The 24,075-nt window shown below is 45.5% G+C and overlaps 1 long non-coding RNA gene across 1 annotated transcript; it reads right to left on the bottom strand.

Annotated features, from left to right (window-relative positions):
- Positions 1-687: 687 nt before the first annotated feature.
- Positions 688-22,044, bottom strand: LOC106508676 (uncharacterized). The gene is made up of 4 exons (XR_002345352.2): positions 22,007-22,044; positions 10,909-10,940; positions 8,727-8,853; positions 688-3,037 (listed from the first exon to the last, which is right to left on the bottom strand). It is a non-coding gene; the product is annotated as an uncharacterized LOC106508676 (long non-coding RNA).
- Positions 22,045-24,075: the final 2,031 nt, after the last annotated feature.

The raw sequence follows: 24,075 nt of genomic DNA, 5'->3' as shown, positions 1-24,075 counted from the left end.
AACTTTTTATTTCTGCTGAGTAGCATCCACTTTGTTCATACGCTCATCACTGACAGAGCTTTACGTTCTTCCCACATTTTGGCTATTACTTTAAAAAAATGCTTCTAACAAAAATGAAATAAAGAATAAATTTAAAAATGCTTCTATCAACCATCTTTCATAAGATGTCTGTTGTGGATAAATATTTCACCTTTTTTTTTTTTTTTTTTTTTGCCACACCTGCAGAATGTGGAAGTCCCTGGGCCAGGGATGGAACCAACGCCAGAGCCGAGAACAGAGTCCTAGCAGTGACAAGAGTGGACCCTTAACCCACGGGAGACTAAGCGTTTGTGGAGGCAGACAGGGCAAGGGGATGCAGCATGCCCCGCATGGCACCCTCTGCACTTCCTGTTGGCTCAGAATGATAAACCTCATACTTCCTGCAATGGCTGTGCTCCACGAGCTCTGTCACTCTCAAACAACTGTCTTACCTGAGACGCAGGATTATTATAATTTCACATTTGTGGCATTGTGAGGGCATCTCCAGAATGAGATCTTTGGGCATTTTTTTTTTTTTTTTTCTTTGGCAGCACCTCCGGCATGGGGGAGTTCCTGGGCCAGGGACCAAACCCACATCACAGCAGTGCCCTGAGCCACAGCAGTGACACCACCAGATCTTTAACCCGCTGTGCTACAAGGGAACTTTCCAGAATGAATTTTTAATGAAGACTAAGATGTAGACACCTGCTAAGAGCCTTGTCACCTCACTACATTTCTAGTTTCTCACCAGTATGGATTACCCGATGGTAAATTAGGCTTGACAGACTTTTTTTTTTTTCTTTTTTTGGTCTTTTTGTCTTTTTTTATGGCCGCACCTGCAGCATAGGGAGGTTCCCAGGCTAGGGGTCTAATGGGAGCTGTAGCTGCTGGCCTACACCACAGCTCATGGCAACGCCGGATCCTTAACCCACTGAGCGAGGCCAGGAATCGAACCCGCAATCTCATGGTTCCCAGTCAGATGCGTTTCCACTGTGCCACGATGGGAACTCCAGGCCTGACAGACATTAATGGATTTGGCAGACTCATCATATTTGAAAGATTTCTCTGCATATGAGGTCTTTGGTGGATCTTATGGTATGGATTTCAAATGGAGACTCTGAGGCACTCATTACACACATTAGGTTTCTCTCCAGTATGGATTATCTGATTGAAAGTGAGGCTCGCATGCACAAAAGCTTCGCCACACTCCTAATATTTGGTTAGCCACTCCCCACTATCAGTTCTCTGACTACACGTAAAGCATAAATTTTGAAAAAAAGACCTCCCCATATATATCACATTTATATGATCTCTCTCTCAGTTTTTGTTTTTTGGCGCCAACCCCCGGCAGATGGAAGTTCTGGGGTCAGGGACAGAATCTGAGCTGCAGCTGTGACCTCTGCCATGGCTGTGCCAACACGCAATCCTTAACCTACTGCACTGGACCGGGGATCGAACCAGCGCCACCACAGAGACAACGCCAGATCCTTAACCTGCTGCACCCCAGCAGGAACTCCTCTACGGCTTTTCCCGTGTAGAAATCACCTGTTTCGGGAGGGTTGGGATCTGAGTAAAGGCCTCTCGACATCACTACAGCTGAAAGGTTTATCCGCAATATGTAGTCTCTGATGAACTGCAAAAAGGGAATGTTGACTAAAGACCTTCCCACACTCATTATATTTGAAGGGCTTCTGTCCAGTATGAACTCTCCGATGCTTTCCAAGGTTTGGCTTTTGAGAAAAGAACCTGCCACACTCATTGCATTGGTAGGGCTTCTCTCCGGTATGAATTCTCTGATGACTGACAAGGTTGGAATTGCGACTGAAGACCCTGCCACACACATGACACGTGTGAGACTTCTCGTCATCGTGAACCCTCTGATGCTTTGCGAGGTATGCCTTTTGGTTAAAGGACCTGCCGCACTCATTGCATTGGTAGGGCTTCTCTCCGGTATGAATTCTCTGGTGACTGGCAAGGTTGGAATTTTGGCTGAAGACCTTGCCACATACTTGACAGGTGTAAGGCTTCTCTCCAGTGTGAATTCTCTGATGACCTGCAAGATTGGAATGCTGACTGAAGACTTTGCCGCATTCACTACATCTGTAGGGCTTCTCCCCGGTGTGAATTCTCTGATGTCGTCCAAGGTGAGAATTTTGCCGAAAGGCCTTACCACATTCGTGACATTTGTAAGGTTTCTCTCCATTATGGATTCTGCGGTGAATTCTAAGGCATGAATTCTGACTGAAGACTTTGCCGCACACGTCGCATTTACATAACTTCACTCCCGTGTGGACGAGCTGATGGGTGGCGAGGTGGGAGCCACGGTTAAAGGTTTTGCCGCACTCGGGACACTGGTAGGGTCTCTCTCCGGTGTGAACTCGCTGATGACGTCTAAGGGAGGCGTGCTGACTGCATACTTTGCCGCATACGTCGCATTTATATAATGTCTCGCCTGTGTGGATGAGCTGATGCCTACGGAGGGAAGAGCCATGATTGAAGGCTTTGCCACATTCATGACACTTGTAGGTTTTCTCATGGGTGTGAACTGTCCAATGACTTGCCAGGTGGGATTTCCGGCGGAAAACACTGCCACACACACCACACTCGTAGGACTTCTCGCCTGTATGGATTATCTGGTGTCTACGGAGGGATGAGCCGTGGTTAAAGGATTTGCCACACTCTTTGCATGTGTAAATATCCTTCTTCAATATACGCAGTTCATCCTGAAAGCTTAAGGCCAGCCCGTTTCCAAGAGGCTTCTTTACTGCATTCCAATTGCCTTGTCTCTCTCTTGTGTCAGTTACATTTTCCTTCTGGGCTCCAGGCATCACTTCATAATTTCTTTCACCATCCTGCCACTGGCACCCAAAGTCATACATATCTTCCTGTATTTCTGGGACGTAAAAGTGTTTCATGTGATGGCTTTCCTGACTTTCCAACGTCCCTGTTTGGAATACATCTCCTCTGTCATTGTTTACTGTTGGCTGTAATTTCCCCATCCCATGGATATGAGAGGTATCTACAAGAAACAAAGAATCACAAGATGTCCTGTTCATTATAATTCATTCACAGAAATTTAATGTGGAATACACTCTATGACACCAGTAATACAGAGTTATGCCCAGAGTTCCCATCATGGTGCAGCGGAAATGAATCTGACTAGGAACCATGAGGTTGCGGGTTCGATCCCTGGTCTCACTCAGTGGGTTAAGGATCCGGTGTTGCCGTGAGCTGTGGTGTAGGTTGCAGACTCGGCTTGGATCTGACATTGCTGTGGCTGTGGTGTAGACTGGCAGCAACAGCTCCAATTAGACCCCTAGCCTGGGAACCTCCATATGCCATGGGTACAGCCCTATAAAGACAAAAGACAAAAAGAAATGAAGCGTTCCCAAAAGTAAACAAAAAGACAACTTACAGAATGGGAGAAAATAGTTTCAAATGATGCAACGGACAAGGGCTTAATCTCTAGAATATATAAGCAACTTAGACAACTCCACAGCAAAAAAGCCAATCAACCAATGGAAAAATGGGCAGAAGACCTGAATAGACTGTTCTCCAAGGAAGATATACAGATGGCCAGCAAACACATGAAAAAACGCTCAACATCGCTGATTATAAGAGAAACGCAAATCAAAACAACCATGAGATACCACCTCACACCAGTCAGAATGGCCATCATTCATAAGTCCACAAATCACAAGTGCTGGAGGGGGTGTGGAGAAAAGGGAACCCTCCTGCACTGTTGGTGGGAATGTAAACTGGTACAGCCACTATGGAGAACAGTTTGGAGATACCTTAGAAATCTATACATAGAACTTCCATATGACCCTGCAATCCCACTCGTGGGCATATATCCGGACAAAACTCTACTTAAAAGAGATACGTGCACCCAGGTGTTCACTGCAGCACTATTCACAATAGCCAGGACATGGAAACAACCCAAATGTCCATCAACAGATGATTGGATTCAGAAGATGTGGTATATAGACACAATGGAATACTACTCAGCCATAAAAAAGAATGACATAATGCCATTTGCAGCAACATGGATGGAACTAGAGAATCTCATACTGAGTGAAATGAGCCAGAAAGACAAAGACAAATACCATATGATATCACTTATAACTGGAATCTAATATCCAGCACAAATGAACATCTCCACAGAAAAGAAAATCATGGACTTGGAGAAGAGACCTGTGGCTGCCTGATGGGAGAGGGAGGGAGTATGAGGGATCGGGAGCTTGGGCTTATCAGACACAACTTAGAATAGATTTACAAGGAGATCCTGCTGAGCAGCATTGAGAACTATGTCTAGATACTCATGTTGCAACAGAACAAAGGGTGGGGGGAAAAAAAAGGTATACATGTAAGAGTAACTTGATCCCCTTGCTGTACAGTGGGAAAATAAAATAAAAAAAATAAAAAAAAATAAAAAAGAAATGAAGCGTAATGCCCAACAAAGTTGTAAAACTTCCCAATCATGAACTAAAAATGTTTAGGGACACTAAAGGAACGGGACTCTCTCTCTCTTTTTTTTTTTTTTTCGTACTTTTTAGGGCCACACCCGCAGCATATGGAAGTTCCCAGGCTAGGGGTTGAATCGGAGCCATAGCTGCCTGACTACACCACAGACACTGTAACGTGGGATCTGAGCCTCGTCTGTGACCTACACGGCACTTTGTGGCAACACTGGATCCTTCACCCACCGAGTGAGGCCAGGGATGAAGCCAAGTCCTCATGGATACTGTTCTGGGTTCTTAACCCGCTGAGCCACAACAGGAACTCCTGGAAGAGGACTCTTTAGTAAAGAAAGAGTTGTTCTGTAGTTCTCTTTGTGGGGCAGTGGGTTAAAGATCTATTGCCAAAGAAAAAAAAGAAACAGGGAATGTATATAATTCAAATCAGTATTTGGGTAGCCCAGCTGTAACACCCTCTAACAAAAATAATCACACTAAGCAAACGTATGTTAGGTCTCAAAGTATTTTTCTATTATGACCTCAGGTACCTGCCAATTAAATATAAACATACTGCTGTCTCATAAGCAGGGAGGCAACAAATATGATTCTATACATATCTCCTGCATTCTGTGGTATATAAATAAATGCTAAAGAACACAGACATAATCCCAAACAGGCCTATCTAATGAAAAATCTAAGAAAATGGCAATTTAAGATCACAAGACATAGCATGTAGAAAATGAAGAATGGCTAACGCAGGAGTAATGAACCCAACTAGTAACCATGAGGGTTCAATCCCTGGCTTCTCTCAGTGGGTTAAAGATCTGGCGTTGCTGTGAGCTGTGGTTTAGGTCGAAGATGTGGTTCAGATCCCGTGTTGCTGTGGCTGTGGTGTCGGCCAGCAGCTGCAGTTGTGATTTGACCCCTTGCCTGGGAACTTCCATATGCTGCAAGTTGGGCCCCAAAAAGCAAAAAAAAAAAAAAAAAAAAAAAAATCCAGCATTATCATCCTAGTGGCTCAGGTTGCTGCTGTGACGCAGGTTTTTTGTTTTTTGTTTTTTTTGTCTTTTTGCCTTTTCTAGGTCCGCTCCCGCGGCATATGGAGGTTCCCCGGCTAGGGGTCTAATCAGAGCTGTAGCCATGGCCTACACCACAGCCACAGCAATGAGGGATCCAAGCCACGTCTAGAACCCTACATCACAGTTCATGGCAATGCCGGATCCTTCACCCACTGAGCAAGACCAGGGATCGAACCTGCAACCTCATGGTTCCTAGTCAGATTCGTTAACCATTGTGCCACGACAGGAACTCCTGTGATACAGGTTTGATCCCTGGTATAGGAATTTCCACATGCCTTGAGGGTGGCAAAAAAAAAAAAAAAAAATTGATAACGCAATTTTTGAAAAAATATATTTCTAGGAGTTCCTTTTGTGGTGCAGCAGAAACAAATCTGACTAGTAACCATGAGGTTGTGGGTTCAATCCTTGCCCTTGCTCAGTGGGTAAAGGATCTGGCATTGCTGTGAGCTGCAGACGCAGCTCAGATCCCATGTTGCTGTGGCTGTGGACGAGGCTGGCGGCTATAGCTCCGATTCAACCCCTAGCCTGGAAACCTCCATATGCCTCGGGAAGCGGCCCTAGGAACGGCAAAAAAAAAAAAAAAAAAAAAAAAAAAAAAAAAAAAAAAGAGACAAAAACAAACAAACAAAAACCAACAAAAGCGGGAAAGTGTTCTCCATCCAGTATTTTCTGTTACTCAGTAAACCCACTCCCGAAGAGTCCAGCCATTGCTGTCCACTACACATGGATTACTAAAACAAAGATAACACTTCAGACCCCAGGAATATGTGTTTCATTATATTTGCTTATTTGCCTGCACCCAGGGCACGCAGAAGTTCTCAGGCCAGGGATCAATCCTGAGCCGTAGTTGCAACCTGAGCCGCAGCAGTGACAACACTGGATCCTTAACCTACTGAGCCACCAGGGAACTTCCCAGGAATAGGTATCCTTTTTTTCAATTTAAAAAATCTTTTATTAAAATACAGTTGATTTACCAATTTTGATATATCAAATACAATGTACCAATTTCTGCTATACGGCAAAATGACTCAGTGATATACATACATTCTTTTTTTTTTTTTTTTAAGTGGACACATTCACAACATACAGAAATTCCTGGGCAGGGATTAAATCCAAGCCACAGCTATGACCTGAGCCTCCACACTCCACACTCAGATTCTTTTTTTGTGTGTGTGTGTGTGTTTTTGCCTCTTCTGGGGCTGCTCCCCGCAGCATATGGAGGTTCCCAGGCTAGGTGTCTAATCAGAGCTGTAGCCGCTGGCCTACACCAGAGCCATAACAACTCGGGATCCGAGCCGCGTCTGCGACCTACACCACAGCTCATGGCAATCCCGGATCCTTAACCCACTGAGCAAGGCTGGGGATCGAACCTGCAACCTCATGGTTCCTAGTCGGATTCATTAACCACTGAGCCACGACGGGAACTCCACACTCAGATTCTTAAGCCACTATGCCACAGTAGGAACTCCTCCTTTTTTTTTTGTTTGCTATTTCTTGGACCGCTTCCGTGGCATATGGAGGTTCCCAGGCTAGAGGTCGAATTGGAGCTGTAGCCGCCGGCCTACGCCAGAGCCACAGCAACACAGGATCCGAGCCGCGTCTGCAACCTACACTACAGCTCACGGCAACGCCGGATCGTTAACCCACTGAGCAAGGGCAGGGACCGAACCTGCAACCTCATGGTTCCTAGTCGGATTCGTTAACCACTGCGCCACAACGAGAACTCCCTTTTTTTTTTAATATATTATTTTCCATCATGGTCTATCCCAAGAGATTGGATACAGTTCCCTAAGAGTGTGTATTTTAGGAACTCCTGTTGTGGCTCAGCAGTTAACAAACCCGACTAGTATCCATGAGGCCGCTGGTTTGATCCTCGGCCTTGATCAATGAGTTAAGGATCTGGTGTTGCCATGAGTTGTGATGCAGTTCGCAGACGTGGCTCAGATCCTGCATTGCTATGGCTGTGGCGCAGGCCGGCAGCTACAGCTTCCATCTGACCCCTAGTTTGGAAACCTCCATATGCCATGGGCGCAGCCCTAAAAAGACCAAAAAAAAAATATTTTAAAAGTAAGTTCCTGGAGCTCCCATCGTGGCCCTGCAGGTTATGAATCCAACTGGTATCCATGTGGATTCTGGTTCAGGCCCTGGACTCGCTCCGTGGGATCAATATCTGGAGCTGCTGTGAGCTGCAGTATAGGTCACAGATGTAGGTGGGATCTGGCGTTGTGGCTGTGGTGTAGGCTGGCAGCTACAGCTCTGATTCGACCCCTAGCCTGGGAACCTCCATATGCTGTGGGTGCAGATCTAAAAAGACAAAAATACTTAAAAAAAATAATAATAAAATAAAATAAAAAGGAAGCTCTCTCTCTCCACTCCCTTTATAGTTTTCCAGTGTAAAGGTAACACAAGATCCAAGGTACCTCCCTAAAGCATGTGGCCAGATCAGAACAGGTAAAAAGGGCTTGAGACAGCTCCACGCAGGCTCTGAGGGGCCAGATGGAATCAAGAAACAGCCAGTGTTTTCCCATCTTCTGAAGAGGCCTTACAAGAACACAAATGGGGATGAAACAAGAAAGGCAGAGGAGTTCCCGTTGTGGCGCAGTGGAAGCGAATCCAACTAGGGACCACGAGGTTGCAGGTTCGATCCCTGGCCTCGCTCCATGGGTTAAAGATCTGGCATTGCTGTGGCTGTGGTGTAGGCGGGTGGCTGCAGCTCCGATTAGACCCCTAGCCTAGGAACCTCCACGTGCTGTGGGTGTGGCCCTAAAAAGCAAAAAAAAAGAAAAGAAAAGAAAAGAAAGGTATAGGGAACAGTTCCCTGGTGGCTCAAGAGGTTAAGGATCCAGCCTTGTCCCTATTGTGGCTCAGATCACTGCTGTGGTGGGAGTGTGACATCTGGCCCTGGAACTCCCACAGGCCACGGGTGAAACAAAAAACAGAAAACATCCAAAACCTTAAGCTCTGGAACAATCCTGAGGTTATGGAGAAATGGAGAGATCGCTTGAAGAAAAACCAGGTTGAAACTCCTGAGGCCACGTCATGGAGTTTACTCGTCTGAGTCCACAGGGCTTTGAGCTCAGCCAAGCAAGGCCGGGGCTCCCAAGAGGCACACAGGCAAAATGCAATGATACTCAAGGGCGGATGCCGACTTCTGGAGGGGACGCGTCCTCACCCAAAGAGAGCAGGTTCCTGTAGGTCTCCAGCATCACGTCCACGTAAAAGGCCCTCTGAGCAGGGTCCAGGCAGGCCCACTCCTCCTCCGAGAATTCTATGGCCACATCCTGGAAGGTCAACTGTTCCTGAAATGAAAACATATTTCACCAGGGGGCTGTGAGGAGAGTCCTTATCTTCAGATAAAATGAGAAGAGGAGAGAGGGGCAAGGGTGGAGCCGGTTCAAGGATGTATTCTGACAAATCCACGTTAAAGTATTCGGAGCAAAGATGTGTCTAAATTTTAATTTCTTAAGCTTTTTCATAGAGATTATAATATCCTCCATTCAATGTGGATTTTTCATTGTTGTAGATAACACATGAAAAACATAGAAATAAGATTCAAGGAGTTCCTGTCGTGGCACAGTGGTTAACAAATCCGACAGGAACCATGAGGTTGCGGGTTCAATCCCTGCCCTTGCTCAGTGGGTGAAGGATCCGGCGTTGCCGTGAGCTGTGGTGTAGGTTGCAGACACGGCTTGGATCCTGCATTGCTGTGGCTCTGGTGTAGGGCGGCGGCTACAGCTCCGATTGGACCCCTAGCCTGGGAGCCTCCATATGCCGCAGGAGTGGCCCTAGAAAAGGCAAAAAGGCAAAAAGACGAAAAAAAGAAATACAATTCAAGAACAAGTGGCCTGTGCAGAAGTGTTAGGTATTATGTTCTACAGGCTAAGTGACATTCAATGTTTAGATGAAAGGTCAAAATCTGTTATGACGATGGTCAAAGCTATGACTAAATGTATTGAAACCAGTCCTCGATGCCAAATATCATTCTAATTAAATTCCTCTTTTTTTCTTTATTTTTTTTGGCCAAGCCTATGCAATGCGGACGTTCCCAGGCCAGAGATCAAACTGGCACCACAGCAGTGACCCAAGCCAGCAGCGCCAGTGCCAGATCCTTAACCACTAGGCTACCAAGGAACTCCTCTAAATAAATTTTTTTTTTCCGTCTTTTTGTCTTTTCTAGGGCAACACCCTTGGCATATGGAAGTTCCCAGGCTAGGGGCCCAATTAGAGCTACAGCTGCTGGCCTATGCCAGAGCTACAACAACACCAGGTCCGAGCCATGCCTGCAACGTACACCACAGCTCACGGCAACGCCAGATCCTTAACCCAGTGATTGAGGCCAGGGATCAAACCCGAAACCTCATGGTTCCTAGTAGGATTCGTTAACTGCTGCGCCACAATTCTTTATATATATGAACTTATCATCAATATCACAGGTCAGGAGTTCCCGTCGTGGCTCAGCAGAAAAGAATCTGATTAGTATCCATGAGGATGCAGGTTTGATCCCTGGCCTCGTTCAGTGGGTTAAGGATCTGGCATTGTTGTGAGCTGTGGTGTAGGTTGCAGACTTGGCTAGGATCTGGTGTTGCTGTGGTTGTGGTGTAGGCCGGCAGCTGTGGCTCTGATTTGACTCCTGGCTTGGGAACCTCCATGAGCCAAGGGTGTGGCCCTAAGAAAAGACAGAAAAAAAATATCACAGGTCATTAGAGAATGATCTGTACCCGTCTTACAGAGAAGACTACTGTGTCAGAAACACTTGGAGACACTTGACTTGACTCAGGTCAAGAACCTAAGAGATGAGGACCTTCCATCATGGTTCACGGAAACAAAACCGACTAGGAACCTCGAGGTTGCGGGTTTGATCCCTGGCCTCGCCCAGTGGGTTAAGGATCCGGTGTTGCCATGAGCTGCGGTGTAGGTTGTAGACACTGCTCGGATGCTATGTTGCTGTGGCTGTGGCGTAGGCCAGCAGCTTAGCTCTGATTTGACCCCTAGCCTGGGAACCTCCATATGCCGAGGGTGTGGCCCTAAAAAAAAAAAAAGAAAGAAAGAAAGAAACTAAGAGATGACACAGCAAGCACCATACCTCAGAGCGTTGGGCTCTGGAATTAAAGCTAAAGAATCATACAATTCATTGACAGAAAGAGCATTAGAAGTACATTGGGGAAGTTCCCACTTGGCTTAGCAGGTTAAGAACCTGACTAGTACCCATGACAATACAGATTCAGCCCTTGGTCTCGCTTAGTGGGTTAAAGGATCCGTTGCAGCCACAAGCTGCAGCATAAGTTGCAGATGTGGTTTGGATTCCGCGTTGCTGTGGTGCAGGCAGGCAGCTGCAGCTCCAATTCAATCCCTACCCTGGGATCTTCCATCTGGTGCAGGTGTGTACCTAAAAAAAAAAAAAAAAAAGTACATTAAGGAGTCTCCTGGTGGCCCAAAAGTTAAGGATCCTGCGTTGTCGCTGCTGAGGCAGAGTTTCTGTTCCTGGCCTGGAAACTTCTGCATGCTGTGGGAGCGGCAAATAAAAAAAAACTCTATTGACAGAGGGTTCATTGAGAAAATCTGAAAAAAGTTCAAGGTGAAAAACATGGAAGGGCATAAAAGGCCATTACAGATGTGGGTCCACACAGACGGATGTAACAAGTTAGTAATCTTACTACTATTTCTACTATTTACACAACACCACGGCCTTCCTGTTGTGGTGCAGTGGAAATGAACAGAACTAGTATCCATGAGGATTCGGGTTCGATCCCTGGCCTCGCTCAGTGGGTTAAGTATCCCGTGTACACCAGCAGTTGTTGCTCCAATTAGACCCCTAGCCTGGGAACGTCCATATGCTAGTGGTGGTGGTGGGGGGTCCCAAAAAGATAAAAAAAAAAAATAACACCCCCCAAAAAAAACCACAATAGTGTAGATAAAATTTGAAGTCAGGGAATATTTGTCAGACATAATTTCAACTATAAAAAGATGTAACACATAGTAATGAAATTATGACGTCTTATTCAAAACCACAGACTCATCCAGGAACTCATCCACACATACCAACACACAAATATCTAAAGAGATATGGGTTGCCTCTTGACATATTTTTGAATAAAAATGATCATTTTTTCATTATCGTTTTTCTCCACATGCATTTCGGCACCTTTGGACAGTGCAAAAAGATTAACTGCACTTAATTTACGTTGTCAACCTTATTCTACAGTTGCTTAGTCAAAGGAAAATGGTACAAACATAAAAAGAAGAATAGAATACTTTACTATCTCTATAGAATATCTAGTCAAAAATACAAGTACAATTGAATCTAAAAATTTCATAGAAATTAACAAATGCAAAACAGTTTACCTGTATAACCCACTAACAAAACATCCACACAAAATTAGCTTAGTATTATTACATATTAATGCAACATATTAAGAAAAATATTATAACAACAATAAAGAAAGAAGCTTCTTGGCGAATTGAAGATCATGAAAAAAATGAACATGGAGGAGTTCCTGTTGTGGTGCAGCGGAGAGGAATCCGACTAGCATCCCGGAGGATGTGGGTTTGCTCCCTGGCCTTGATCAGTGGGTTAAGGATCCAGGGGTGCCATGAGCTGTGGTGTAGGTCGCAGATGCAGCTCAGATCCGGCGTTACTATGGCTGTGGTGTAGGCTGGCAGCTATAGCTACAATTTGACCCTGAGCCTGAGAACTTCCATGTGCTGTGGGTGTGGCCCTAAAAAGAAAAAAAAAAAAAAAAAAAAAGGAACATGGATGCAGTTCCCTGGTGGCCTAGTGGTTAAGGACTGGGCATTGTCACTGCTGAATCTCGGGTTTGATCCCCGGCCCAGCACAGTGGCTTAAGGATCCAGTGATGCTGCCACAACCACTGCCATGGCAACACTGGATCTGAGCCACATGTTTGAGCTACGCCAAAGCTTGTGACAAGGCCAGATCCTTATCCCACTGAGAGAGGCCAGGGATTGAACCTGCATCCTCGTGGATAATACTAGTTGAGCTCTTAACCCACTGAACCACAATGGGAACTCTCAAAAAAGCTCTACTTTTTTTTTTTTTTTTTTGGCCACACTCATGGCATATGGAAGTTCCCAGGCTAAGGGTTGAATTGGAGCTGCAGCTGCTGACCTATGCCACAGCCACACCAACACCAGATCCTAGCTGCGTCTGCAATCTACACCACAGCTCACGGCAATGCTGGAGCATTAACCCACTGAGCAAGACCAGGGATTGAATCCCCATCCTCATGGATCCTAGCTGGGTTCCCAATCACCGAGTCACAAGATTAGGAACTCCTGTCTAAATCTTTAAGTAATAATAATTTGAACAGATTTATAACTAGAGAGGTTCAAGTGGTAAATAGAAAACTCGAACAAAGAAAAAGCAAAGAACAGATAGCTTCACTGGAGAATTCTACCAAACATTTACAGAAGAATTACCTCTAACCCTGATAAATGTCTTCCCAAGAGTCACAAAAGAGATAGCAGCAAATTCCTTCCATGGAGCCTGCATCATGATTCTGATAACAACCCCAGAGAAAGACACAAGAAGGAAAAGTACTAACCAGTATCTCTGATGACTACAGAAGCAAAAATTTTCAACAAAATAGTACTGAAGCGGAGTTCCCATCATGGTGCAGTGGAAACAAACCTGACTTAGAACCATGAGCTTGCAGGTTCGATCACGGGCCTTGCTCAGTGGGTCAAGGATCTGGCATTGCCATGAGCTGTGGGGTAGGCTGAAGACACGGCTCGGATCTTGTGTTGCCGTGGCTGTGGTGTAGGCCAGCAGCTGTAGCTCCCATTCGACCCTTAGCCTGGGAACATCCATATGCTGTGGGTGCAGCCCTAAAAAAAAAAAAAAAAAAAAAGTACCAAAGCAAATTCAACAGCACATTAAAATGATTTTATTTTATGCACATTTTATTACTATAAGGCAACAACTGACTCAGCAAACAAACATCAATTAATGAACAGAATAAAGGAGAAAAACACATGCTCATCTCAACTAATGCAGAAAAAAGCACTTCACAAAATTCAACAACCTTTCAAGATATAAACACTCAACAAACGAGAAAGCTTTCATTCTCAGATCAGGAGGAAGGCAAAGATAAACACGCCTTCTCTATTCAACCAAGTACAGGAATTCCCACCGCAGCACAGTGGATTAAAAATCCAACTGCAGGAGTTCCTGTCATGGCTCAGTGGTTAACGAATCCGAGTAGGAACCATGAGGTTGCAGGTTCGATCCCCAGCCTTGCTCAGTGGGTTAAGGATCCGGCGTTGACATGAGCTGTGGTGTAGGTTGCAGACGAGGCTCAGATCCCTCATTGCTTCGGCTGTGGTGTAGGCTAATGGCTACAGCTCGGATTAGACCCCTAGCCTGGGAACCTCCATATGCCACGGGAGCGGCCCTAGAAAAGGCAAAAAGACAAAAAAAAAAAAAAAAAAAAAAAGAATCCAACCGCAGCAGCTGAGGCTGCCCAAGGAGCCACCAGTTCACTCCCAGTCCTGGTGCACAGTGGGTAAAGGACCGCTCCGATCTGCCCTGGTCTGGGAACTTCCATATGCTGCAGGTATGGCCATAAAATATGTATTCTATTCTTCCTTTAATGTGTTTGCATAAATATTGTTACACTGGTCTTACACGCCAGTTAAAATCAAAGTATAGAATATCCTTGCCAGAGAAATCAGACAAGAAATAAAAGTTACCCAAGTTGAGGAGTTCCCGTTGTGGCTCAGTGGTTAACGAATCCAACTAGGAACCAGGAGGTGGCGGGTTCAATCCCTGGCCTTGCTCAGTGGGTGAAGGATCCGGCGTTGCCGTGAGCTGTGGCATAGGCCGGCGGCTACAGCTCCAATTAGACCCCTAGCCTGGGAACCTCCATATGCTTCAGATGCGGCTCTAGAAAATACAAAAAAAAAAAAAAAAAAAAGTTACCCAAGTTGAAAAAAAGTAAAACTGTCTTTTTTTCATAGATGGCATTTTATATGTTAAAAACTGTAAAGGTTCATAAATAAACTGCTACATCAAAAAATAATTTCAGGGAGTTCCCTGGTGGTCTAGTGGTTAAGATTCGGCACTTTGACCGATGTAGCCCAATCCAATCTCTGGTCTGGGAACGAGATCATACATTAAGTGGCTGCATGCTTCAGCCACTCCCACAAAAAAATTTGAGGAATGTTGCAGGATACAAAATCAACATGCAACAATCAGATGCATTTCTACACACAACAGAAAATGTCAAAAGAAAACTAGAGGGAGTTCCCGTCGTGGCGTAGTGGTTAACGAATCCGACTAGGAACCATGAGGTTGCGGGTTCGATCCCTGGCCTTGCTCAGTGGGTTAAGGATCTGGCGTTGCCGTGAGCTGTGGTGTAGGTTGCAGACGCGGCTCGGATCCCGAGCTGCTGTGGCTCTGGCGTAGGCTGGTGGCTACAGTTCCGACTGGACCCCTAGCCTGGGAACCTCCATATGCCGCGGGAGCAGCCCGAGAAATGGCAAAAAGACACACACAAAAAAAAATTAAAAAAAAAAAAAAAAAGAAAACTAGAAAACCATCCTATTGCTACAGCAGCAAAAGTGAGAATACTTAGGAATAAATTCACCAAGGAGGTGACAGACTTATACACCGAAAACTATTAAACATTGTTAAATACCTACAAGAATATATAAATAAATAGAAAGACCTAAAGAGACACAAACTAAAAGACAAAAAGAAAAAAAAAAAAAAAGACACCCTGTACTCATGGATTGGAAGACTTGATATTCTGACAACAACCAAATTACTCAGAGTACTCTATGGATATAACGGAATCCTTATCAAAATTCCAATGGCAGATTTCCAGAAATAGGAGTAATCATGCTAAAATTCCTGGGCAATCTCCAGGGATCCCGAATAGCCAAAATACTCTTGAAAAAGAAGAAAAAAAAAAAATAGAGACCACACTTTATATTTTCAAAACATGCTACAAAATAATTAAGATGGTGTGGGCCTGGCATAAACACAGACACATAAAGCTATCCAAGATAACAGAATGCTCGGAAAGAGTTTTGCAATACAACTTTTTTTTTTTCTTCTGTCTTTTGTCCTTATAGGGCCACACCTGTGGCATATGGAGGTTCCCAGGCTAGGGGTTGAATCAGAGCTACAGCTGCCAGCCTACACCACAGCTACAAAAACGCCAGATCTGAGCCGTGTCTGCGACCTACACCACAGCTCACGGCAACGCCAGATCCTTAACCCACTGAGTGAGGCCAGGGATCGAACCCGCAACCTCATGGTTTCTAGTCGGGTTTGTTTCCGCTGCACCACGATGGGAACTCCACTTTTGCACATATGTAAAATGCACTGACAAGAGTTCCAAGACCAAACAGTAGAAACACAACAGTCTCAGGACCAAACGGTGCTGGCAAGCTAGGTCTGTGCCAGCAAAATAAAGCAGGAACCTTACCTGCATCAAAATGAGACAGCAACTCAACAGCAAAAAAAACCAATCAATCAATGGAAAAATGGGCAAAAGACCTGAATAGACATTTCTCCAAAGAAGATATACAGATGGCCAACAAACACATGAAAAAATGCTCAACATCGCTGATTATAAGAGAAATGCAAATCAAAACTACCATGAGATATCACCTCACACCAGTCAGAATGGCCATCATTAATAAATCCACAAATAACAAGTGCTGGAGGGGCTGTGGAGAAAAGGGAACCCTCCTGCACTGCTGGTGGGAATGTAAACTGGTACAGCCACTATGGAGAACAGTTTGGAGATACCTTAGAAATCTATACATAGAACTTCCATATGACCCTGCAATCCCACTCTTGGGCATCTATCCGGACAAAGCTCTACTTAAAAGAGACACTTGCACCCGCATGTTCATTGCAGCACTATTCACAATAGCCAGGACGTGGAAACAATCCAAATGTCCATCAACAGATGATTGGATTCGGAAGAGGTGGTATATATACACAATGGAATACTACTTAGCCATAAAAAAGGATGACATCATGCCATTTGCAGCAACATGGATGCAACTAGAGAATCTCATACTGAGTGAAATGAGCCAGATAGACAAAGGCAAATACCATATGATATCACTTATAACTGGAATCTAATATCCAGCACAAATGAACATCTCCTCAGAAAAGAAAATCATGGACTTGGAGAAGAGACTTGTGGTTGCCTGATGGGAGGGGGAGGGAGTGGGAGGGATCGGGAGCTTGGGCTTATCAGACACAACCTAGAATAGATTTACAAGGAGATCCTGCTGAATAGCATTGAGAACTATGTCTAGATACTCATGTTGCAACAGAAGAAAGGGTGGGGGAAAAACTGTAATTGTAATGTATACATGTAAGGATAACCTGACCCCCTTGCTGTACAGTGGGAAAATTAAAAAAAAAAAAAAAATGAGACAGCGCTGTGTACATAGAAGGCAACAAACAGAGTGAAAAGGTAACGTCTGGGGAATGAAGGTGATGAAAATGGTTTAAGACTCTTCATGTGCCAGAGATGTACACTGATTTCATAGTTTGCAACTGATGATGGAATAAAACACCCTCTCTCACTAATAATTCTTGCTGAATTTCAACTCCATTGTCACCCTTAAGATGAAAATCAAGGACGCATCCTACCATACAGCACTGGGAACTATATCTAGTCACTTGTGATGGAGCATGATGGAGGATTACTGTGAGAAAAAGAATGAAAATACATGTATGTGTGGCTGGGCCACTTTGCTGTACAGTAGAAAATTGACAGAACACTGTAAACCAGCTATAATGGAAAAAATAAAAATCATTTAAAAAAAAATCAAGGACTCGTCTAGCTTCAACTGTGTTAGAAAAAGTTTGAACATATAGCTCTGATTCGAACCCTAGCCTGGGAAATTTCACATGTTGCATGTATAGCCCTAAAAAGCAAAAAAAAAAAAAAAAAAACAAAACCCACCAAAAACAAAAAAGGAAAAATTTGAACAAATTTCCTGTTATTGGTGTGACTTCCAGACTTTGCCAGGTACTGTGTGTGCAAAGAAATACCTGACTTCCATGTGCAGCTTCTTGATCCTGGTTGACAGGGAGCAGACGTGCCTCCAGTTGGGGCCCTAAGCAATCCCCGCTGATGCTGTCTCCAATCTACGGGTGTGAAGCCCTGCCCAGGATGATGCCCAGTGGGGCCTCTTCACAAGCTCCACGTCACTGGGTCACGGGGACATGGAGTCTACGTGGAGGTGACAGGCCCCAAGGGAACAACCCCCATGAGTGTGAATGCACAGGTGTCAGGCACAAGAACTCGGCATCCACCTGGATCCAGGATTCCCTCGCTACACGCACTATTATGTGTTTCCATTTCATGCTGTTTATCTTCCTGTTTCTTTCCTTGTCTCTGTGTCAGATTAGCGAGTCCAACGAAGGGCATTTCCAAAAGGACAGACTGAGAACCAGCTGAGAATATGACTTTACCTGAGAAACAGCCATTCCTGACTCCTTATCTTTCCTCTTCCTCCTCTTCCTGGCTTCTTCCTCAGGATAAGTAATTAGAAGTTAATCCTGAAAGGTGAAAATATGCTGTTGCAGTTCCCGTCATGGCACAGCCGAAATGAATCCGACTAGGAACCGTGAGGTTGTGGGTTTGATCCCTGGCTTCGGTCAGTGGGTTAAGGATCCGCATTGCCGTGAGCTGTGGTGTATGTTGCAGATGCAGCTTGGATCCCACATTCCTGTGGCTGTGGTGTAGACTGGCAGCTGTAGCTCCGATTGGACCCCTAGCCTGGGAATTTCCATATGCTGTGGGTGCTGCCCTAAGGAAAAAAAAAAAAAAAGCAAGAAAGTATGCTATTGCATGTTTACAATCAACAAATTCCTTCCTGTGCCACAACTACACACACAGGGGAGAGTTCACCATGTGGAAGAGACAGGCCTCTGCCGCCCACGGTCCCAGGAGGGGTTCAGGGACAGGAAACTCCTATACAGAGACCAACAAGCAAGTTTTCCCATACTTTTTTTTTCAGTGCAAAAAGTGTATGCTTCTTTTTTTTTTTTTCCTGCCTTTTAGGGCTGCACCCGCAGCATATGGAGGTTCCCACACGAGGCTACAGCTGCCAGCCTATGCCACAGGCACAGCAATATCTAATTCGAGCCATGTCCGCGACCTACACCACAACTCACGGCAACACCAGGTCCTTAACCCACTAAGCGAGGCCAGGGATCGATCCTGCAACCTCGAATTTCCTAGTTGGATTCATTCTGCTGTGCCACGATGGGAACTCCCTATTTTTTGTTTTGTTTTGTTTGCTTTAAGTACAGTTGATTTACAATGTGTGTTAGTTTCAGGAGCACAGCAAAATGACGTCTCCTGAAACTTCTCATATTATTTTCTTTTTCTTTTTTAAATCTTTTTTGGCATACAGAGTTCCTAGGCAGGGATCAGATCCAAACTGCAGTTCTGACCTTCACTGGAGTTGCAACAACACCAGATCCCTAACTTACTGTGCTGGGCTGGGGATCGAACCTGTGTCCCAGTGTTGCAGAAACACCACTGATCATATTGTGCCAGTGGAAATTCCTGATTATTTTCCATTATAGGTTATTAAAATATACTGCATATAGTTCCCTGTGCTACACAGTTGGTCCTTGTTGTTTATATATAGAAGTGTTTATCTGTTAATCCACAACTCCTAATTTATCCCTCTGTCCCCTTCCCCTTTGGGAATTATAAGTTTGTTTTCAATGTCTGTGGGTCTAATTCTATTTTATAAATAAGTTCATTTGTATCATTTTTTAGATTCTACATTTAAGTGATTATCATATGATATCTAGCTGTCTCTGTCTGACTTACTTCACTTAGTATGATAATGTCTAGGGCCTCCCAATTTCTTCAGATCACACACCCCTACTAGGGAAGCCTAATAAATCTGATAAAAGTTTAATTGATTAATAAATCTAATACTTTTTCTATTTTGTCTTTTTTTTTTGCCTTTTCTAGGGCCACACCTGCAGCATATGGAGCTTCCCAGGCTCAGGGTCGAATCGGAGCTGTAGCCGCTGGCCTACACCAGAGCCACAGCAACGCAGGATCCTTAACCCACTGAGCAAGGCCAGGGATCAAACCCGCAGCCTCATGGTTCCTAGTTGGATTCGTTAACCACTGAGCAACGACAGGAACTCCAATAGATTTTAAATGTATTAGGTTTTAAAGGCCAAATCAACATAACATTATAATAATCCATATTTAAAGAACTCAGCATCCACCTGGATCCAGGATTCCCTCGCTACATGCACTATTATGTGTTTCCATTTCATGCTGTTTATCTTCCTGTTTCTTTCCCGGTCTCTGTGTCAATTTTTTGTTCCCCTCTATTTGCCTGCTGTTTCTGCCTTCCTCTCTATTTCTTCCCTCAAATCTGTGTTTTGTTTTGTTTTGTTTTTTGTGGGGGATGGGGTCAAGCGTGCCAAGGCATACTGAAGTCCTCAGGCTGGGTATCAACCTGAGCCATAGCAGTGACAATGCCGAATCCTTAACCGCTAGGCTATCAGGGAACTCCTCTAAGAAGTTTTTACCTTATTGTGATACCTTGTTTCATAATGAGTAAAAACAATATATACTAGCCAGGGAATCCTAGCCACATCTGCTTCACTGCGCCAGGCTTAACCTACTGGGCCAGGCTGAGGATCCAACCAGCAAAGCCAGGGAGACAAGCTAGATCCTTAACCCACTGTGCCCCAGCAGGAACTCCTCCCCAATCTTTCTGATTGCTCTAAATCTCTTGCTCTAAATCTGCATGTATTTCTGCCTATTTCTTCCCCCATCTCTGATCCCTCTCTGTCCCAGGGGTCCCCCTTCTGTGCCTGTTAAACTTCCTTCCTCCCCATTCTCTGGTCCCCCCAAGTGGCTATGCTTCCTGCTCCTTCTTCCTCTGTTCTTCATGTCTCAGGTTATCCCGTTTCTACCCCAGCACAAGGCTCTAATGGCCAAGGTTCCACCTCTTTCATCCTTTTCCCCTACTCACTGTGTAAAGGGCCTCACCATTGTCCCCACTCCTACCACCGATCCAGGGCCCCTCTCCAATCCGAGGAAATCTGGCTCTGTTATTCATTTGTCTATTTTACCCATCTTCTTCTTCTTTTTTTTTTTTTTTGTCTTTTTGCTATTTCTTGGGCCGCTCCCACGGCATATGGGAGGTTCCCAGGCTAGGGGTCTAATGGGAGCTGTAGCCGCCAGCCTACGCCAGAGCCACAGCAACGCGGAATCCGAGCCGCGTCTGAGACCTACACCACAGCTCATGGCAACGCCGGATCCTTAACCCACTGAGCAAGGCCAGGGATCAAACCTGCAACCTCATGGTTCCCAGTCGGATTCGTTAACCACTGCGCCACGACGGGAACTCCCCTATTTTACCCATCTTCTACTTTCAAAGCGTAATATCTTTCACTTTAGTGTCTCTCTGCAAGATCCTCAGCCATTCTCTACGTTTCTTTAGGTTCTTCCTCATTCTTTTTTGCTGTTGTTGTTGTTGTTGTCTTTTTAGGGCCACACCAACGGCATTATGGAGGTTCCCAAACTAGGGGTTGAATTGGACTGTAGCTGCTGACCTACGCCACAGCCACAGCCACGCCAGATCTGAGCCACGTGTGTAACCTACACCACAGCTCACAGCAACACAGGATCCTCAACCCACTGAGAAAGGCCTGGGATGCAACCTGCGTCCTCATGGATACTAGTCAGATTCACTTCTGCTGAGCCATGATGGGAACTCCCCCTCATTCTTCTCAGTTTTTCTATTTTTCTCTGGCTCTGTTTCTGCTTCTCCAGATACCCTTCACCCGCTTATTAACAGGGATGGTCATTGAATAAGATGCCCCCCTACAGGAAAAGAACATTTTCCTACTGAAGTGAATTAAGGACCGAAGAATTCTGGTTGTCAAAGTTTGCACAGGTCATCTCCCCCAACGCAGAGTCAAGAGAAAGGCTGACTGCGAAGGGGAGGCCTGTAGAGTAGAAGGACCGGGCTGAGGAGACGCGAGGACAGAGGGCCTGGAAGGGAGGGTGTCTCAGGAGAGGGCGGGGGCCAGAGTCCCAGGACCAGGGCGAGGACGCGGCCTCTCCGGGAGCCGGGCGGCCGTGCCGCCCTCCAGGGGCTGGGGGCGAGGATTCATCTCGCGGAAGAGGCGGAAGGGCCGCGGAGGAAGCAAAGGGTTTCAAGCAGGAAAATGTGGCGAAAAGCGATCTACGTGAACCAAAGGCAGAAAAGCCAAGCTCCAGGACCGGCCTCAAGAGAAATTTAAAACCCAAAAGGAAAGGACAGTCGATCTGTAACAGTGACGTGTGGACTTACTTGGGGCGGAGGGGCAGGAGTGGGGGGGATTTAAAGTCCGCAGGGACTCCAGGAGCCTGAGGATGGAGTAAACGGACCGCGAAACGGAGATTTAAACTAGAAGAGTTTACTTACGCTCGGCCGTGTGACCTTGGTCCCAAGATTTCCTTTTCCGGGTCCGTATAAAACTGCGCATGCGTGGGTTGAAGAGGTGGGGCGTCCGGGCCGGGGGCGTGGCCTGGGCGGAGCGCTAGGAGCGATGGGCGGGGTTGAGGGGGAGCCCAGGTCTGAGCGCGCAACGCTTGGGGGCGGAGAAGCGGGCGGGCCCGAAAGGGGCTTCCTTGTGCTTGACCTGCTTACTTTAAGTTGCAGTCTGTAACCCTGGTAACCGAACGCTTACGTTCGTAAGGGCCAGTTGTAGGGGAAACTAAGACGTTTCCTCTTAACAAGCTGAAAACGGTTTAAATGAAAGCTATTTTTGCGCACGGGTTTCTCTCAGATCCTGCTAGTGAGGCCAAAGATATTAAGGGTTTTGCCATCTCAAGGCTAGGCCATATCGAGAAAGGGATAAGTTTAGGAGAGCTTGAAACTCTGACTTTATAGGAGTTCCTGCTGCGGTGCAATGAGATCGCCGGCTTGTCTGCAGCATCGGGACACAGGTTCAATCCCCATCCCCGCGCAGTGGGTTAAAGGATCCGGTAGTTACCGCGGGATAGGTCGCAGCTGGGGCTGGGATCTATCCGATCCCTGGCCCAGGAACTCCATATGCCTGGAGGCGGCCCAAAACGAGAAAAACAAAACTCTGCCTTTATAAATTAGGCCCACGGAACAATGCGAACAAACAAAAGGATCTGGAACCCCAGCGAAGTTATTTATAGAGTGAATCAACCTGGCCACTGCTCCTTGGTTTCCCATAATCAGAGATGCCATCTTCCCTAAGGGATTGGAAATACAGATGAGTGGGAAGGGAAGGAGAAAACCAGGTAAGAGTCGGTACTGAAGGAAAGTTATACAGGCCTGATCTGGACAGGCCTTTCCCTTTCTTGGGAAAGCTGTCAGCCTCGGACAGCTTTAGATCCTAGTAAGCCTTACCTGCAGGTCTTCAGATGGTGTGGAGGTCCCAATGGAGTTCAATGTTTTCTAAGGTGCGACATATGGATGGAGAAGTGAACTCCCTAGAGATTGGCACTACAAATATTAGAAAACAGCACCTGGGAGGTTCCAAGGCGGCGAAGCAGAAACAAATCCCACTAGGAACCCCGAGGTTGCAGGTTCAGCACCTGGCCTCACTCAGTGGGTTAAGGATGTGGCTTTGCCCTGAGCTGTTGCAGACGTGCACGCGGCTCGGATCTGGTGTGGCTGTGGTGTAGGCAGGCAGCTGTAGCTCTGATTTGACCCCTGGCCTGGGAACCTCCAAATGCCACGGGAGTGGCCCTAAAAAAAAAAAGAAAAGAAAAGGAAGAAAAGAAGACAGTACCTGATAGAGAGAGTCCACTCTCAGAGTTTACATTTTTTTATTGATAATTGATTTATTTTTTCTTAAAATTTAAGACCAATTATTTTCCTACCTCTTTTTTTTTGTCTTTTTTTTTTTTAATTTTCCCATTGTACAGCAAGGGGGTCAGGTTATCCTTACATGTATACATTACAATTACAGTTTTTCCCCCACCCTTTCTTCTGTTGCAACATGAGTATCTAGACATAGTTCTCAATGCTATTCAGCAGGATCTCCTTGTAAATCTATTCTAGGTTGTGTCTGATAAGCCCAAGCTCCCGATCCCTCCCACTCCCTCCCCCTCCCATCAGGCAACCACAAGTCTCTTCTCCAAGTCCATGATTTTCTTTTCTGAGGAGATGTTCATTTGTGCTGGATATTAGATTCCAGTTATAAGTGATATCATATGGTATTTGCCTTTGTCTATCTGGCTCATTTCACTCAGTATGAGATTCTCTAGTTGCATCCATGTTGCTGCAAATGGCATGATGTCATCCTTTTTTATGGCTAAGTAGTATTCCATTGTGTATATATACCACCTCTTCCGAATCCAATCATCTGTTGATGGACATTTGGATTGTTTCCACGTCCTGGCTATTGTGAATAGTGCTGCAATGAACATGCGGGTGCAAGTGTCTCTTTTAAGTAGAGCTTTGTCCGGATAGATGCCCAAGAGTGGGATTGCAGGGTCATATGGAAGTTCTATGTA

The sequence above is a fragment of the Sus scrofa genome, chromosome 6, assembly GCF_054392235.1.
Source record: "Sus scrofa isolate SSC_HxYL_T2T_F1_AM1 chromosome 6, Sscrofa_HxYL_maternal_Yorkshire_Landrace_v2.0, whole genome shotgun sequence".
NCBI classification, from domain to species: domain Eukaryota; kingdom Metazoa; phylum Chordata; class Mammalia; order Artiodactyla; family Suidae; genus Sus; species Sus scrofa.
This window is presented reverse-complemented; position numbering and strand designations above follow the sequence as displayed.